Source organism: Falco biarmicus, chromosome 13 (assembly GCF_023638135.1).
Source record: "Falco biarmicus isolate bFalBia1 chromosome 13, bFalBia1.pri, whole genome shotgun sequence".
NCBI lineage: Eukaryota > Metazoa > Chordata > Aves > Falconiformes > Falconidae > Falco > Falco biarmicus.
In genome coordinates this window covers 11,584,573-11,604,390 of record NC_079300.1, presented here as the reverse complement: position 1 = coordinate 11,604,390, position 19,818 = coordinate 11,584,573, and the positions used below count along the sequence as shown (strand labels likewise).

The following is a 19,818-nucleotide window of genomic DNA, read 5'->3' as shown; positions in this document are numbered from 1 at the left end:
AAGTGTATAGTTGGCTTGCTGGTGTTAGAGCGGCAGCGTATGGCCTCCCTGCTAATTTCTTTCAGTATCTCCGTATTAGAGGGAACACACCAGTGGCCCTTTCTGGTGACTGCACCTGGCCAGGAGCACTGTTGCTGCCTTCTGTGCTGAAGAGCTGCACAGTGTCATCACCACTGCCACCCCAGGGGAGAATAAATGGCTCATCTGGCTATTTATCTAGCTGAGCAGGGGTCTAATGCCATGGGAGAGTGCTGTGTCGGCAAGCCATCGGGTACTTGAGCTCAATTGTTTGGTCTGTACTGTACCATGTAGACATATCCAAGGTTAATGTGTGACCATTAGTTTAATCTGATTTAGTTTGGTAGCTATGCTTTATGCATAGACCGAGCAGTGTTTTGACAGCATGGCATTACTTTATCTGCTCTTCCTGTTTTCCCCCTCATATTCCTGAAGCTTTCTCTAACTGTTCATTCTTTTTTCTTCTCTGCACAGTTGTTGAACTGTGGATGTAATATGTTTATCAGCTCAGATTCGCGTCTTGGAAACTTAATTTACCTTTTTATGTAACGCTTTATCACTAATGCATGGTAACGTTTCCTGGCAGGATATGCATTGTTAAAATTCGTTTGCAGGGGGAAAAAAAAGAAAGGCATAAAAAAAAAAAAAAGCATAAAGCGGATGGCTCCCCTCCTGTAAGGTTCAAAAGTTTGTAAAGCAAAAAAGGAAAATATTCTTCATGGTACCTGACATCATTTTAGTCCCACCATCCTACTTTCCCATGGGGTGACTCCTATCAGTGGCTAAGATATAACGGAGCCCAAGGACTAGGTGTGGTGGCAGCTGTCACTGTCAAGTAAAGGAAAGACTGGGAGGGGAAGTTCTGCCCTTGTCAGGGCAGTGTCTCCATCTATACAGTAATTTCCTATGAGCTGACCGAAACCTTGGGCAGACATTTTGCTAACAAAACCACTACTACATGTCAAAATTATTATTATTTTTTTTTGGCCATTGTCTTTTTGTCACTGAAGGAGTCAGCATTATTCAGTGGTCAGTTACTCAGCTGTCCACCCTCTTGCGCCAGCAAAGCCACTTAAGCCAGTTAACAGCCCTGGTTTCTGGGGGATGAGTGGCACATCATTGCAGCAAACTTCGGTGACATGGGGGTGGTCCTGGGGCTTGAGGCTTGTCTTTGAGCAATTAGTTGCTATGATCGTAAATAAACTGTTAGACTGTGCTTCAGAGCTTCCGTTCCCAAGCACTGATCTCTAAGTGCTTTGTGAAAGAAAGAAAAAAATAAAAAAAATAATCTGCAGTTAAACTAATCTCCTCTAACAATGTATAATGCGTTCTGAGGACCAGTGCCTGAGGGAAGGGTGTTGTACAAAATGATAGACAACAAAATATACATAACTCTTTGTGCAGGGATTTTAGTGGTATTAGGCAACAGAGCTCCCAACACCGGCATATCACCCTCTCTGATTAAACACTGTGGTTTCACCAGCTAAGGATCGATTACTTTAGAAAGCGTTAAGTATTTGTCAAATACTCTTTCTTGGGATATTTCACATCCGGATCCTTTTGTCTTCACAGATTTGCCTCAACACCTCTGCTGCTCAGCAGGCTGGGTGTGCTCCCTCCTACCCCTCCTCGTGGCCCAAATGCCATGCCTTGGACCTTGCCTTGGCCTTAGCTTCTCAGATAAAAGTAGCTGGTTGCATAGGCTGATCCATGACACTTGGGCGAGGTGAGGGACCAGGGTGAGAGCAAATACTTGCCTCTTGGAAGTAGCTCTATGCCCTTGTGTCTATTAAAGAAAATGGTTTGCCCTTTGCAGATGTAAGGAGGTGTATAGCATGGTTTCTGTGCCCTGGCTAGCAAGAAAACCAAGGAAATGCTCTTTGTTTAAATTGCATTGACCATTTTTAGCGTAAAGTGTTTTTCCAGCTGAGTCTGTGGCTGGAGGTACTGTACATTATAGGATTATAACATAAAAAAAGTGATGAAACATCAACATTGAATTTTAAATTTGCCACAGGTGCTGTTTTATTAGTTGATGCTACCTGTTATAATTTTTCAAGTCTTTATTTTTCAGAGTTAGGGAGAACAGCATTGGAATAAATACCTTCCTGACTGTGTTGCATCCTCTTGGCTCTGAAATGAAAAATAACGTGGGCTCAACAAAACCTGTGTTCTTTCCCAAGATATACCAAGGAAAGCTTGCTTTATTTCTTTACCAGATATACACAACCTTTTCTTCACAGTAAAAATATTGTTTCCCCTCATCTTTGATACATGGTTGTGAAAAAAATTCTACCCCGAACCAGTCAGATGTTTCCAACATAGTCTTCCTGATATTGTCACAGCGCAGAAGTAAACACAGAATAAATGAGCTGAGAACAGAGAATCCCAGTTCATGTGTCTTTGATAAATGAAAGTGATGACAGATGATTTTTTTAAGAATTTTCACTGTAGAAGGTTTAAATCATGCCTTTAATACATTACATGTTAGAGGATATTTATGCTTGTGTAAATGTATTTAAAGTCGAGGTTAGTCAACCTTCCAGTGTTACAAGCTTAGAGCATTGAGCACAGGTCTACGATAAAACTTGTTATGGGCAGAAAACTCACTTTAGCGGTTTCTTTTGAAGTTGATGTTTTATGAACAAAATTTGGGAAGTCTTTTCAGTGGTTCTTCTCAAATTAAAGTAAAATGCTGTGTGTTGAAATGGTTTCATTTCATGGTACAACAGCATGTGGAAGGACTTACCTGAAGAATTTTCTCTTAGGCTGAAGCTTTGCAGCTGATGACTCCAGGATGAAAACTAGACACGTTTGCTTCCACTTAGCTACAAAGGGAGGGAAAAAACCCAGGAAACACCCAGAGTCTTCAGGATGTGTTTAAACATTTGGGTGTTGCTTTGGAAAAGCTAATATTCATTAGAAGTGAATATCTTTAGAATCTTGTAAATCGTATAAGTGCATGTGACGGTTTTGATATGACAGATGAGTGTGTTAGGCCAGCAATGGAGAAACTTCACCTCAAGCTGCTGCTGGCACGTTAGACAGGAATGAGCCACTCCCTGTGGAGGTCAAGAGTACATTGGTATTTGTGTGACAATTTTTGACTGTTTGAAAGGAACAAGAGCAATTTAAGTTCCCAAGTAATGTGTAGTTACTTGAACTGTAGCTTTGCAAGGTTTTGAGCTCATACACTGGAGTAACATACTACTAGAATTTCTGTGTTTTATCATTAAACAAAAATAAGACAGACGACTACTTGTATTTGGGGGCTATAGCATGCTTGTTTCACTGTGCCTCAGTTGCAATATCCATATATTTTGTATGACTTGCTGTGAAATATTCATATGAGTGAGTATAGCTTGTATAGTGAGACAAATTTGTGTATTAATTTACCTTGACCCCTAATTGCAGAGCACCATAGCAACTTTCTGTTATTCTTTTAGATCAGATCTCAGTACTTTTTAGAGCTTGCTGATTCTGGCTCATTGTTTTATATTGTTAGCAGTTTTGCAGCTGTTAAAGGTTTAAGTTGCATCTTTCAATTACCTATTCATAGTTTTCTTCAGTGTCATTTGAAGTGGAATTTGGTGGGAGCAGCTTATAAAGTCACAATGAGAGGATAAAATAAGAGGCATGCAGTTTAATGGTGTGAGAAGCAAAACTCGTTTTCATCCAGCTTTTTAAGTACTGGTTTTGTTTTTAACTAGCCTAGACTAAGGTTTTGATAAACCAGGGGTGTATGGACTGTGCTGGGGAAAGAAAGCAATATTCTGTTAAGAAATCATGAAAACCATTCATGTTGTAGAGCTTGGCTAGTAATTGTACTTGTAGGACTGTGCATAATGCAGTGAAACAACTTCTGGGAGGTTTTAAAACAACTTTACAACGTGGTCAAATTAGAAAGAAAATTGTTAATTAAGAATTTAATAACTTGCTTGGTTTTATTATGGTGGAGCCCCATTAAGATTTTACAAGGAAAGCAGGTCTGATCATGTACTTGGTTTGAAGTCAAGTTTGCATTGCAGATAGCCGTTGTTCTTCAGAAGCCTTTCTCAGTTGGTTTGAGTATGCTCCTTGGAGGAAGGATGCCTTTGGTGGCGGTGAGTGGCCGTGTCTGCTCATGGCTGGCAGCACAGGTGTGTTGTTACAGAGTGGGAACCGGTCCCTCCCTAGTGCTGGAAGACATGATGTGAACTGGTAGGTTATCGATAACCTTTTGTATGTTTAACGAGACAAATCCTTCCGTTTAATTGTTTCACTCAGAACAAATGCTTATCACCGGATGTTTTTGGACTTGTATCCCTTTTAATTTGTTTTGGATCAGGGACTGTAAAAGCCATTTAATCATCTGCAACATGCAGCAAAAGCTTTAACTTCAGAAAAGGGCAGTGAAGGGGGGCCAGGGTTTCTGAGGGGTGCTGCCCCAGCAGAGTGCCCCTGGAGCTGCTGATGCCACTGAGCAGTGCCTGTGTGCAGGGGGGTGTCGCAGGGTTTGGAGCAAGTATTCCCCAGCTTATTATAACTGCTTAAGCAAGAACTGCAATTATTCCTGGTGCCTCCTGTGCAACCTCCTGGTATCATTCGACTTCCCCCAGTGCTGCATATATAACTGGGGTCTAGGGTTATAAAGTACTTTATTCAGTAGTTTGTGGGCAAGAACAGGTAGGCTGAGGTGTGGGGGAGTGTGTGCGTGCTTCAGCACTTCACATAGCTGACCTCTACCCTTCATGTTATCTCCTTCGTTTACTTCCTCTCTGTGTCCTCCATCCCCTGGTGCCAGCGCCCAGCATAGTCAAACTATGGAGGTGGAAGAGGTGACTTTATGGTCCCAAATGAAGAAGTGGGATTTGAATTTGGATCCTCAGCAGCACAAGAACAAACTGTGGGGTGAAGTGCTTGCTGCTTCTGATAATGGTGTTATGGCATAGTTGTAGCATGGTACATGGTAAAACAGCAGCTTTAAGGGTGAACAGACATTTCAAAGCAAGGCAGAGAATTTAGAGAGGTATTAAGCAAAAAGGAAAAGAAAACAAAAATGTTTTACTTGAGAGGGAGTTAACTTGGTTTTCACATGTCCTCAGTAGCTCTTGGGACAATGTAGATGTTTTGTGTACTAATAGTTTTTGATGTGGTAGCTGTCATCAACAGGTGGATGTCAAGGCCAACAAATACACTGTTTTTTCTGGTGAGAAAGCAAATGGAAAGGGTTTCCTAAAGCTGTGGGCTGCCTGGGTAGGGTCTGAGAACTTGCCTGTCTTCTGTTTTATCAGCTTAGGATGAATGGTGAGTCATTGTTAACTGCATGGTGTGTTTCATTATTGGAGACCTGTCAGAAGAGTTGATTAATAATCCAGAGCATTTGGATTAAGTGTGATAAAACTATCATAACAAAGTACTTCAGTGCCTAACTTGATGCTGTGAAGAAAACCCTGTTATCTTAAAAGTGTGTGTATGTGAAAGGGGCTAACTTTTTCGTTTTTTTTACAAGACAAACATAAACTCAGTTGGTGAGTTGCAGAGTGGTGGTGCTGTTTCCAGAGGCTGCTTTCCAAACTTTCCTGTCATGAAGTGGAGCTGAGATTGTCCTGTCTCTTGTGGAGTTTCAAGAATATACTTCTCAAGACCTCTTCAGTTACATGACAGAAAGTTGTTATGGAAACAGCTTGATGAAAAGATACATAAATAATTGTAATGAACACAAATTTACTTTCTTCTCAATTTTCTGGAATAGCCTGCCTTTTTACTGTGTGCAAATTTGCCTCTTTTCTTCTGTCAACTTGCTTAAACAATTTATCATTAACACATTTACTGTATTACAATTTACCTTTGTAGTTATTCTTGAAATAACTTCTTCCAAGTAGGGAAAATTGTTAAATGTCATCCCATACTTGCTTTTACCCAGAGGGGAAGATTGAACAAGTGAAGATTGCTTTGAGTTCAGCAGATCTGTATGAAGCAGCTTTAAATTTATTGGGCTTGTTTAATGAGTGTATTGAAAGCTCAGTGAAGCTGCCTGTCTCAGAGTCCAATAATTGTATACAATGTACTGCAAGGGAGAGATACTCCCTTCCTTTCTGGTAAAAAGGAGTAGCAGTCTGTAATTTTTAGTAATGAATGTTTGGAGGTAGCACAGTCCAGACTCGGTGTCTGAGCTGGCCACCTTGTAAAGGTTTGATGTGATTTCCTTGTTCTGTAATTTCTAGTGTTGAAGCGAGAGTTCTTGTAGGATGACTAACACATTTCAGCACCTGTTAAGGCACTTTCGGAGACCCAGTGTTCTTCAGAGATGAAATATCTTATTAATGACATAAGCAGGTGTCAAGGCTAGTTCAGTCACATGTTTTTGAGCTGTGCTTCTGAATTTTGCTGTTCTCAGATTCAGTTTGCAAGAGTGTTGAATGGAGTTAATGCTTGACGATGTGATGCTTCCCCGCGGGGCTCATTAGCACCATGGCTTTGTAACTCTTTAACACAACCAAACACATAATTTTTCTTGTATTTCTACTTTGCATTATGGTGTTTACTGCATATTTAAGAGAATTGGAAGCGTGTTTGGAATATTAAGAATATATTGCTACAGGCAGACACTGATTCTTTCTGTTTGAGGTATAACTCTTCCAGCAGTGTTGCAGGTAGCTCATCACTGCTTTTGCGTAGCCTGAGTGATTCAGTTTGTTACAGTGTGCAGCCATCCATTTCATACTGGAACAGAAAGTTTATCCGGAGGCAGAGGCAAGAACTCATGGGAAGTTGTAGGGCAGAGCTTTAGTCTCTCAGCAGGGAATAGCTGGCTTTCATGTAACTGAGCTGCACATATATAGTGGTGGGCTTTATCAGACTGAACCAAGATAAAAGTGACAAAACTGAATATAAATAAGTATATTAATAATTTCTGGGAATGGCTAAGCTATTAGAATTTGGAAGCACGAATCAAAGATTTGCCAGGTTAGCCTGTGGTGACCACTAGGAGAAGAGTTTGCCCAGGAGAAATGAGTTATAAAGTAATGCAAGACTTTCTAAAGAAAAATGTTGCACAATCAGAGTTTAATGACCAAAGGTGATGGCTTTATGCTGCCATCATCAGTGTTTAAATCCCCAGTATTTTTGGTTTGCACCTGTTTTTACTGATCTCATAGCTGGCCATTGTTACAGAATGAATGTGGAATTGGGTTGAGACACCAACTTTTATTTTATTTTTGGATGGGATGAACTACTTATCACAGTAATGTTTCTGTACTTGTGATTATGGGCTCTGTCAGTATTTCCATTATAAATTTCTGGATTTTTTTACAGGAGCTTAAAACTCTATTGTAAAAATTTGTTCTTGGCAGAAAAATTGTATACAAAATCTCAGCTCAAATAAGGCTTTTTAATGAATTTTGAGGGAGGGAATGAAAACCTGAACTGCTTTGTAAGCTGAGGTTACAGACAAGTATACACTGTAATCTCTTGTTAGTGTTACTCATCTTGTAAAGAAGTAGCAGAAGAGAAACCCCTCAGTATTAGTCCCTTGCCCTGCATTACATTTTAAATTGAGTTTTAACGATTGAGTTTAACTTTTGATTCATTCTTTGGAAAAGCTTTTGGTAGAACAGCATTCATTGCCAGGCAGGAAAAACAGACCAGAGGGTATCTGGCATCAATAAGCAGCCAAGTTTGCAGTGGCCAGTCTTTCCCAGTGGTCACTGCAGAGAGAGGCTCTTCAAATTGCTGGTTGCGAAGATGGGATACACCTTAATTATGGTAATGGTAAAACAAGTATGCCATTCCTATTCACTGCGTCTTTCAGTGCTGCAGGGGATGATCTGAGATCATGTTTAATGAATGTATATTTTCATTGGGTTAAATAAACCTGAATATTGACGTCATGAAAATAAGCTGAGAAGCCTGGTGGAGGATGCTGATGCATTTTACTCTTTTAATAAACAGTTCTTCAAAGTTTAATGAAGCATACTGTGTTGCTAAAGGTAAATACAAGCAAACTGAGCTATAGACATTTCGCTTGAGGTGCTTGCTTTGTAATAAGATTTGTCACTAAGTAATGTGAGCAGATCCATATGACGCAAATGCCAGCAGTTCTTTCCCTGCACCGTCTCAAGAGGAAACCTTTTGATACTAATTGTTTTCATGAGAAAGAGAAAACACTGCAGCAGTATAAGTCCTCAGCAAAATGCTGAGCATCACTCACCCGTTTCAAGAAGCATCCTTAGTACAGCTTGGGCCCCTAGTGTGGTTTAACTTCCGTTAAGCTGGGCTCCTTTCAAAGGCAATATGTGTATAACCTTGTTCTCATCTCTTCCCTTCTGTTAATGTGTTTTCTCTTCAGTAAAAACTTCCTAAGAGTTCTGTTGAGCATTAACAATGTGCAGCACCCAGTATGATGTGTCCCTGGTTCTGACTGGGGCAGCTGAGCACAACTAGAAAATAAGTAACACTGGGAAGGATGCATTTTGTCAGAGATGGCTGTGTGTAGAACCTGTACATTCAATGGGCATTTCCTTGCCTTCCAGCACAGAAGGAGATTAGTTCTTTAGTGCTGCTGCTGCTGTATGTGTATAAATGAAGCTATGTAACAGCAAAAAGTCATAGCGGAAAGGTAGTTACGGAGAACACTTTTGTGAACAGAGGTGAGTTCAGTGAAGAAGTTTTAGTAAAAACTTCAGGTTTATGTTACTGTAATAGACAATTACCTGAACATTTCAGAATCAGATAATTTGGTTCTAAATGAAATTTTGGTTTTAAATCTTTTGCCCAATGTATGAAATAATTTTGGATAGGCATGGATAACAAAATTGTCAAAAATTCTTATTAATAAGTGCCTGAAACTTATGAAGAGGTAGCTATGCTGTGGTTGTAATTGTGGAGTCATTCATGAGTTTGTTTCTGTTTTGCTGTTCTAATGACTTTCCCAGGTGTGATACAACTGAATGATGTCTCAGGTGATCTTTAAATAGGAATCCAATAATTGCTGTGATCAGTGATAAGCCTGTTAGCTTTGTGTAGAAGTAAGAATCCCCCAATGACCAAAAAAAAAAAAAAGGTGCTTAGTTTTTGAAACAGTGGGACATTTGTTTCTCTCTTGTCCTAATTTCAACGAGCAGCTGTAAATAAACTGATGCTGCCCTTCTGTTATGCAAGTACCTGCTGTGAAAGTCATACCTGTGGCTGTGAAACCCTGAACATGGTCTGTGTGGTTAAGTGTTAGTTCCTGGGTGGGAAGAAGAGAGAAGGCCTCCCTCTGTTCATAGAGGGCTAACTGGTGTGTTTGTGTTTCTGATAAGCCTCAAAGTAATGCTTTGAATGTAGGTCAAATATTTGGAAGCATTAGTCCTCACATCTGAGTCTAAACAACCAAACAGCATCCCCATTTTCTGAGCAAAGACATATCTCCCTCACTTTCTCCTGGGACACCTGCCTCCCCAGCTGTTCTTCTTTGGCATGCCCTTGCTTTGATACCCATGAAGCAGAGTAATTAGAGATACTTAATTTATGAAAACTGTTCAGGTATTTGTTTGCGGTTCTACTGCATATCCATGCAGCTGCTTTGCTATTTTCAGCCTTGTTTTCACACTTGGACTCTGCCTTTCTAGCCGTGTAAAATTCAGCTGTAATATCTTCAGGACAGAATATGCAAATCTGCCTAGCACAGCGTCGTAGTGCAAACTAGTTGAGATGGTTTGAATGATTTACCAAAAGTCTTGGGCGCTTGAGAGCAGGATTATTTTCCTTGAACAGGATCACTTCCCTTATGCACTTCATAAAGAACCTGCTGAGAGTATGAGATTGATATGGAAGTCTGGGATTTCCTGGCTGCAACAGTGGTTTAATATGAAGGCACCTGCACTTTCTAACTAGGCATTCAAGGACTTCTCTGTGCATTTGAGTCTCTAAGTCAGGAAGCCCAAATAAATGGATATGTAACAGGTTTAGGTCACAGGTTGGGAATGTTCCCAGTTTGATAACCCAGCCAGAACCTTTTTTATTTGCAGGAACCTTTGAGCAAAATGTGCTGCTGTCATCTCCCTCTTCTCCTCCACAGGCACTTTGTGCTGTATGTTGTAGTGAGATTTTGTCCAGGGTCAGAATTTGCTGATAACTAGTCTGATGGAGTAAGTTTGGCTCACAGTTTGTCTTCTCTTCAGAAATGCCTTTAAGGGACACAGAAAGCTGTCAACAGTAGAGGAAGCTGTTATCTTTTATTCCCAGTGAATCATCTGATTTTCTTTTCCCCCACTACCATGCTTGCAGGGATTATCTCCTCAAATTCCTTTCGTCTGTGGGTGGTCCTCTTTAGCTGTGGCTGTCGCTATTCTGCCACAGCTTCCCTGGAGCACAGAGGCTTTTCAGGGCCTGTCCCAGGGCGATGGGCAAGGTACTGAATTCACAGTGGTCTTGGTGTGTAGGACTGGAACTGGCAGCAGCGCAGCATGCCAAAATACAGTTAACCTGATGGTCAGTTGATGTCTCAACCCATTTCCTAGAGGATGGAGCTGCTCGTAGGGAGATGCTGCTCTGGCAGATGGTACCTGCTGGCTCCTGTATGGAAAATGTAGTGTTAGTGGACTTCCAGTCTTCTGTTGCTTAAAGTCTCCAAATTTCCTGGGATGCACCTCCAGCACCTGTTATGAAATCCCTTTATCTTCACACTAAAACATGGCTGTCTGCAAAGGAAGCACTGGCTATTTTTGGGTGGTTTACTTTAATAGTATCGTGCTGGCATTGGGGGAGGCTGTTTTCTTGGTTGGAGCCATATTTTGATATAATTGAAATCTGATTTAGGAATTAATGTCCATGCCAGTTTCCCTGGTGTGACAGAGTAAAGACTGTAGGAGCAGGATCTGATTTTGTTGAGCTCCTTTGATGGGATTGAGGCAGACGTAGTGGGATGCACTCAGCCCAGAGCAGCTGCATTTTTCTTTCCGTGTCCTCAGAGGAACAGTTGATCACAATGTAAGTGCAAGAATGTTCCTGCAGAAAATAAAATGACATAAAGATAGGGCAGCCCATCTGTTGACTGAATGCAGCCATGAAGATGGATGACTGGTAAGACTTAGGGAGCTAAGAACCATCTGAAGCACTCCTAGAGTGGGAGTCAGTGGTGCTTCAGCAATGACTTGTTGAGGTTCCTGATGCTCTTCTCACACTGTGTGAATAAATAAGCAGACCTGGGCTGATGGAACACACCAGTCAAAGGAAGTTCCCACTGGGGCATATATACTCTGAAAACTTCCATAAATTGTTCTGTAATATGACAGTTTCCAATTATGGGTTTTCATAATAAGAGGCTTACTGGCAACCAGTAATGCAAGTTAACTGTGGAAATTTCTATTGCTTTTCTTGGCCCTGTGCACTTCCTGAACAGTGTGTGCTTTGTCCCAGGTGTACCATTCTGGGCTTTGAAAGTATGTCAAAACATGCACAGGGCTGAGACCCCTGGGAGATGGCACTTGGAGCCTGATCAAAAGGAACAAAAAAGGAAGTGAGGGGCTTAAGGTGTGAGCCCCAGTGTGTTAACTCTCAGTTGATTTGTTTGTTTCCTGCCTTAAATTTAGAGTTACAAGTGCTGATCACCAGTAAGAGATTTTCTTAGACATATGGGAAATACTTTTCACACAGTTCTGAACAAGGCTTCAAACCTATATAGCCTTGGGAGGTATAGGTATGCAAATATCTTGGATAGCCCTTCCAGTACATTTTGATTAGTTTGCATTGTCAACCTGCTTTCCTCTTACGGGCACGTGCGGGTGCAGGCTTGTTTGGTTTATGAAATGTTGAATAAGTCTCCAAAGAGTATCATTGTTTCCAGGAAATATGTTTTTCATACATACTTGTATTGTTTAAGAAAAAAAAAAAGAAGCAGTAATGGATAATACTTTGGGTTTGTGCAAGCCAGCAGTGTGGATATGCTTGGCATTGCAGCTTTCAAATGATACACACTCAGCACAAGTAGATTCTTTTCTGATTACATGCAAGCACTGTGTAATAATTACATCTTTAAAAATATATATTGATTTCATGGTATTGTCTTGAAGTTGCAAATCATCCAAAAGCCTATCTGCTGCTTTACATCAGATACAAACCGGTTATCCTTCTGCAGTAGTTTGCTGAAAATGCACAATGATTTCAGAGAATCATACCTTTTGAAGATGTAGCCTTATGTTGCTCTCATCCTCTAATCCACCCCTCTTGAGTGATTTATTCTAGGGACTGTGCATCGTAGGTTTTGTCCTGGCACCCATTCCTGTAGTGTTACAGTGCCTGTCCACATTACCAGAAGAAGATGGCTGGGAGACAGTTTTTTTTTTTGTTTTTTTTTTTTTTAAAGTTAAACCAAAAAGAAAAGAACACACACACAAAGAAAAGAAACCCAGTTCCAGTTAGTAGAGAGGGTTTTGTTGCCAGTGTGCATGTGGCATAATTTGATTTAAATGACTTTTGAAAAACAGTTCTTAAAATTGTTCCATGCATTTTCTTCCTGGCTACTGTTGAAAATATGGAGCCGAATATTTTCTGTGATGTTTCAAACCAATATGTTCTGGCAACCTCATAGCTGGGCCCTGTGCATTACACTCTTGTTTCCAGTTTGCTGTGGCCTGGAGTGCAACGCACAGCTCATGAGATGCACCAAAGTGGGAGGTCTTGTGAGGAGCAGGCAATACAAAGACCCAAGGTACAAGGAACATTTCACTGGGGTCCAGCAGGGAGGCTGCCAGTTTTAGGGGCCTCTTTTATGAAAAGAGTTTGCTTGTAGGAGATGGAGGAAATGTGTGTGCCTCATCGGATTTGGTGAGTGTGTAGGAGAAAGTTGATTCCTGGGTGCTGTTAAATACTGGAAGCCGAACTAGATATTTTGCACCTCCCTGGGGTCAGACTTCTCTCACTAGAGAGATTTGCCGTCAGATGATGGGCTATGGCTAGGCATTCGTCACTGCTTTAAGTGCGATAACATATAGCTGCATAAAAGAATAGCATGCGGTTGGGAAGCCATGGCCGGGACACGTTTGCTGTATTGCTTCTGCTCCAGGAACTCCTGTGTTCTGGGGAATGTGTGTGGGAAGGTCAGTGCAACAGCAGTAGGTATTCTGAAAACAGAGGCTGTTTTTTTAGCACCAAATCAGGTTCTGGGGGATGGCAGCAGAAGTGGAAAGTGTGGAACAAGTTTGTTGATCGGGCTATAATAATACACAGCTCTTTGTAATGCTGGTGGGAGTCCTTACCAGGTTGGCCCGTCTACAGGGGAGATAGTACTGTGTTCCCTGCAAGTGGGTTCAGGGACACTGTCCTTCCCCATGTCTCCTTGACACAGTTACCCTCACCATGTCTAAATATCACAGAACAGCTCTGATGTGTGAATCCCCCCAAGCCCAGAGCGATACCTGTCAGAGGTATTCCCAAGTAATCCTTGGGAAAGGTTGTACAGGCCTGCCAGGGCCTATTATGAGCCTTTACCAGCTCTGTTTCCAAAGCAGCTTGGGGCAAGGGGTCCACTGTGAGCTCAGATGTTTCCTCTGCAGGCTGCGGAGTGGCTCCTCTTTAGAGTTTTGGAGTGGCGTGATCCATGCCACCGGTGCCATGGCTTTGCTGAGCAGGGAGCAGCTGCTTCTGACAGCTTTTTGTTTTCCTGCTTCTCAGCAGTTCGTAAGAAGGTACAAAAAAAGGCAGGAGCATACAGATGGAGCTGTTTAATTTATCCTGTTAGGAGAGCTGGATGCAATGAACCTGAGGGAACATGGTCCTGCTCCTAGGACCGTGCATCCTACAGGCGGCGGTGCAAGAGCCAGACTTGGGAGAGATGGGTCTGAGGAGACCACAGAGAGGTAGCAGGACGGGGGTGAAGGCAGGACTAGAGGAGAGAAGGGGGCAGAGGCAACCAAGTGTCGTGCTTGGTTGTAATGAAGTGCTGAAAAACATGTTTGGAAGCAGACTGTAGGTGTGGGATGCGTGCCAGGGCAACGTGAGCTTTTAGAGGCAAATGATAGGTCAGAGACCAGATAGGGAGTGTGGAGATACATGGCGAGGTAGCAGTTCTTGTTTTGGCTTTAGGATTCAAAAAGGTCAGTCTTGAGAATTTTCCTTGTTACTGCTTTTCCACTTGTTGTTCTGGTTATTTGTGCAAAGTGGTAGGAGAAGGGCTTGAGCTGGTCTTGGAGGGGACACGCTGTAACCTGTGATGTTTAGGTACAGCCTGAAGCACAGAGAGAAGATGAGTGAACGGTTCAGGAATAAGGTTTATTGGTGGAAGCAGGATGAAGTAGCGAGAAAAGGTGGCTGTTTGGAGATACGGATTTTTTTCCTACAATTAATTCTGTTACTTGTGCAGCTGCCTGACAAGCCTGGATGTAGGGCGCTCTGCTGTGTCTTCTCAGACTGGACTAAACCTGGATGTTCAGTCAGATTACTTGAATTAACTCTGCAGTAAAAGCTCACTTTGCAGGTTAGTCTGAGCAGGCAGGATGCAGGATGCTGGTGAGGGCAGGGTAGGTGGCTTTGGGGACTCAGTGGGTTTGATGGGCATATTGCAGATCTGTCTCTATATTTTGTTTTCAAATACATGCATTAGATATCATTTGTTTCTCTCACACCTCTCACCTACTGCAGTGGGAGTAAGTCAGAGCTCTGAAAAATTGCTCTTTCCAAGGAACCTTTGTGTACTTGGATAGTTTTCCCCTTTGAATCTGCAAGCAAGGTGGCTTTGTATTGACTGCTTTGACAAAACTGTGTGTGACATCTGGGAACAGCAGAGCCCACTGGGGAGGAGCAAGTAGTCTTTTCCTAATCAAGAGGGAGAGATTCTAGTTTGAACGTTTGTATGATTATTGCATCCAATGTGATGCCCGGAACGTAAACTGTAATGTGCTGTTTGATATAAATTAGCTATCCTGTGGGCTGTTAGCAAGTGTTTCAGAGATTTAGAACTAAAAGATTATTACCATTAAAAAAAAAATCCAACTCCAAACCACAACAAAAATACCCTATCTAACCTTATTGTTATTTTAAAAGTAATGCCATAACTGCTCCTGCTGAGACTGGTCACCCTTGTTGTCTTTGCCAGAGCTGAGTTGTTGTCTTTGCCAGAGCTGTTTGGTGTAGGTGGGATTATAAAGAGAAGGAAGGGTGACTGGACAGGTGTTTTTTCTCTTATTGGAAGTGCCACCCTTTTCTTATCCAAGAAGGGGCTAGAGTGAGCCAGCCTTTGTTTGGTTGCTCTTTTCAGAAAAGCAAAGCTCTTCCTTGCAATATTTATGGTAGCTTGGCTCTAGCATGTATGTATGAGCTGTGACAGCATCCTCATGTTAGCCAGGCTCCATTCCTATTCCCTCATGAGTGAACATTAGAGAATCGGCTTTTAAGTGAAGCCTGTTTAATATGGCAAAAGCTGGGAGACTAATAGATGCAGGTGTTCACAGTATTGGTATGAAATGTGGTGTTTGTATTAGTGTTGTGGTAGCAACGGTCTTTTTAACAGTGAGATGGTAATTTGGTCCAAAGCCCCTGTTTTCAGCTGTCTGTCTTTTGACATAACCGCTTTCAACCTGTTTCTGTTTCTCAAGCTTGTTGCTTAACTAAGGCTCAGCTGCAGAGAGGACCAACAACTGACCTAAACTTTGTCTCCCTACCTAATATTGAGCGTAATAACTTGAATATAGCTGAAGTAGAACTTGTGTTTGACCAAAGTGTTTTGGAAGAAAGGCATTTTACCTTGGTTTGCAAACCTCAGAAGGTAGGCTTGGGCTGAAGACATTATTACCCTTGTAGCTGTTCCCATGTTTAGTCCTCCCTGTTTAACGTGAGCTGCCTGCCTGCTGTCAATCTGTCTTCAGCTTCCACTTGCTGGTGAATCTGCTGCACCTTTCTGTAGCAGCATGAGGAGCCTCTGTGCATCATCTGTCTGCCCCAGTGAAAAGTTTTACCACTAGTGGCTTGTCATTTCTAAAATCTTTTGGATGTTACACATTTTGGGTTTGATTACTCATTATGAGGCATTTTGCTGGGTTTTGACTGACTCAACAGAGAAGTGGCGGTGTGCTCTATCATCTCCAGTCTTTCCCAGTATCCTTATGAAAATACTCTTTTTATTACCAACAATTTGAGTGAGATGAAGAATTTCATTTTTATTTAACCTGTGTCCAGAACTGCTGTAGTGAAGATGATCCATGCTTTCAGCGGAGGTATCTTTGCAGAAGCGTTTGTTGAAAACAGTGACCCTATGTGGGAAGCTTTTAGCCGTGCAAGATGCATCTGTCCAAGTGTGTCTAGTCCAGCAGTCATCCATGTCTCATCTTCAGACCTATGAGGGTTCATGGATTGCTTGTAAGGATCAGAGATGAATAAGGAAGAAAAGCAAAACTCTTTAGTTTCAGGCTTAAACATTTTCAGGGTTTGGTGCATTTATTAGAAAAAGCCTGGGTGTTAATAGCTGAAAGATGATGGAAAATCACTGGTCTGGTTCAATAGTTTGAGATTATAGGCTAATATATGAGTTGTTAGCTGTTGCCATTGAGGAGGCAGCAACAAAGACCCCATACCTGATCTGAGAAAATAGGCTTGGGCTTTGTCCGTGGGTGGATGTGAGGCTTAGGTTGAAGGTCTGTGAAAAGCTGGGACCTAACAGGGCAGATATAAGATTGATTCTGGCAGAGAAGGCATTTTCTCCTGCAGCTCAGGAGGTAACCCTTGTACTTGCGGATGCACAGATTCCCAGTTAAGTTTTCTGTTGGAACAAATTCCTCCCGAGTAAGGACAATCATTCGTTTGATGGCTACTTCAAGACTGGGCTGGATGCAGCGACGTAGTCACTCTGCTGTCCAGATTGTATGTATCCATGCCAGGATGTTCTTGCCCACTAGCTGTTTTTTATTATATTTATGGTTGAAATGGGATTTTCATTCAAAGATCTTGTGTTCAGTCATCTGTGACTTTACAAACCAATCACTATGGGGCAGAAACTTGATGCTTGTTCAGTAATAGATGTTTGTTTAAAGTTGGAAGAAAACTTGTTCAGCCACTATCTTAAGGATCAGACATTCAAAAAGCAATTGACTTTAATCAAAATGCTTATTAACACTTTTTTATTATTATTAAAGAACATATGAAAATAATACAACCATAAGGTTGACATTTGACTTCCCAGGTCAGGAAGTTAAGGTCCTTTAAAGGGGCTTTAACCGTGCATCCTGGGATGTTTGCATGGTAGTAGGGCCATACATTTCTTGCATACATAGCAAGCGGGAATCCCCTCCTCCTTGGTCCATGCAGTGTCAGCTGCATTGGCAGAGAATGATGCTCTCTACTGCACATATGACTATATGATAGACTTAGCCAATTGTGCATTTAATTTATTCTGCGTCTCTGATACCAATATGTTCTAGCTGTATGCGGTATGTCATGTACGAGCTTCAATAGCATAATAAGAAATAGGAGAGTGCAATATCATCAGTTTCTGGTTTCTGACATGCTGCATGTAAGAAATGCTTATTCTGTCATGGTCAGATTTGCTGCTGCAAATATACAGAAGGATCCTGCTCTTTGGAATCTCTGTGATGAGCTCATGTTGGCCAGCAACTCTGATCATCTTAAATGGAGTAATTGTATCCACTGAGCTCCCAATTTTGTAAAGTCTTATGCAGCTTTCCAGTCCTGTGATGTACAGCTTCCCTAAATTTTTGGTGTGATGTAAGAAATCTTGGGTGAAATTCCCTGCTGTGTTATGTATGAGGTCAGCCTAAACGATCTGTCTTGGCCTTAAAAAGAAAACAAATCCTGTTGCCCATGCTTGCCAGCATCTGGACGTTTTGCTGCTCTATGCTGCATGGAGGTCATGATTTTGTGGACTCTGGAAAACTTTACTTAAAAATCCGTTTGCAAATCCATAAGGAAATGTGTGACTGGGGTTTTAGGTAGTCACAGCTGGAGCATCATGCTAGCTAGCGTCAGCAGTGTGTATCCTTGTAGTTTGAGGGAAGCATGGTAATTTTAGCATATAGCATTTAAAAAGAAATCCATATATGCTACCTTCTTTAATACAACATAAACTCTTCAAGCATAAGATTTTCAGTGCTGCATCTTTAGAGAAGCACTTCCTATCATTCAGGTATAGTTGAAGTTGTTTGCTGTGTTACATATAGAAAGCTTTGTAATTTAGTACCTGAAACATATCTCTCACTCTGCAAAGGATGACTTGGAGAGAAAGGAACTCAGACAAAGCCTGAAGGGGTTGAAGAAAATGAATTCCTGCTGCAGTTGCACACTTGCACACATCTGGTGCAATTGAAATTTAAGAGCTGAACACATCCACATCTGACCATGGCAGGGTCCAAACATTACTGTTGACACTGGTTTTCTTTTTGGATAGGCACACTGGCAGAGTCACTAGTGTGTGGAGCCTTGTCAGCTCTCTAATCTAATAGACTGTTCTTGCCCAGACCATTGTGTGTCAGTATTTTATGTACCAAATGTAGCCAGGTTTAATAATCAGCCATTTTCCCACCTTCTGCCAAACTTTTTCCCTTTTTGTCACAATTTAATGTTTGAGTCAAAATCTGCTATGGTAACAAATGATATACATATTAAAAAACAAAAATAAAGATGGAAAGCAGAGTCACAAAAGGTAACAAGAGTTCAAAGTCATGTCATCTGAGGGTTTTTTTTCTTTTAAAGACTTGAATTCAACCCTGTTTTAAAATTGATTGTATTTCTGTTACGTATTATGAAAAGACTACAAAGAAATGGGTACTGCTTGAATGCATGACTGTAGCTCTGTGTATGTAAACTTTTGAGTCTTCCCTGTACAGGTCTGATTTGATCTGTTTGCTTTTCACTTACTAAATGATAATTTGTGGACCTTTTTGGATTGCGTTTTTCATACTTGGAATGGTTATGTTCAGCTAGGTCCTGCTGAGGCTATTTATGCTTATTTCTAGGGACTATATCTGTCACATGAAGTATGTTACCAGAAAGCTGGTGTTTTTTTAATGGCATTTTTTAAAGGGCCCTTCACTGGCCTCGCTAGTGGCATGAGTTGCTGCTGTCATGTACTGGGTTAGTGATGTTGAGGACTGGGGACCTTGGAGGAGCATCCCCAGAGAGTTACCTGCCTGGTGAACACCAGCACCAGCTGGAGAGGAGCTCAGTTGCTGGGAGGATGTTGGAGTGGGGTCACCCAGTTTCTTTGTGATTTTAATGTTTAGTAGGTTATTTCTTACTCCATGCTTGTATGAATCTCCTACTGAAGTACCACAGCTTAAGCAAAGCTGAAACACTTTTGAAACTAAAACCTAGTTCTAGGTTCCAGGGCCAGGTAGGTGCTTGCAACTTGCTGTTCGTCCCACAGAGTATGCTAGTAAAAGCATGTGTATCCATGGTATCAGCAGTTTTGATCATTATATACCGAGGTGGAGTTATTTCTGCTTCTGTCACATGCAGTGAGGGATGCCATCCAGGTCTGGTGTCTACTTTACTGGGACATGGGTTCTCCATGATTTTGTCTGATCACAGATACGGTTTCTCCCCACCCTGTGCCACTGCTATATTGAAGTGAGGACAAAGCTGTAGCTACAGCTGGTCAGAGTTACTTATCTGAATTGTCAGTTAGTTAATGGTTAGGTAATTTGTACTTTAATTGAGTTCATTCCTCTCAATAATTGAATTAGGAGATTTGTGTAGGTAACAGCAATAATTGAGTGCCTTTAACAAAAAGACCAGAGCCTAAAAAAATGTAAAGCTTGGTGCCTTACTGAGCTGCTACAGTCCAGTTCCTCTGCAGGTCGCAGGGCACAGTGTTCTCAGGTCTGTACTTTC

At 41.6% G+C, this 19,818-nt stretch overlaps 1 protein-coding gene across 2 annotated transcripts in view; it reads left to right on the top strand.

Moving 5' to 3' along the window:
* The window catches only part of DIS3L2 (DIS3 like 3'-5' exoribonuclease 2), a 195,990-nt gene that overhangs the window by 38,850 nt on the left and 137,322 nt on the right, over positions 1 to 19,818 (top strand). The gene's annotated exons all lie outside the window — the stretch shown is intronic.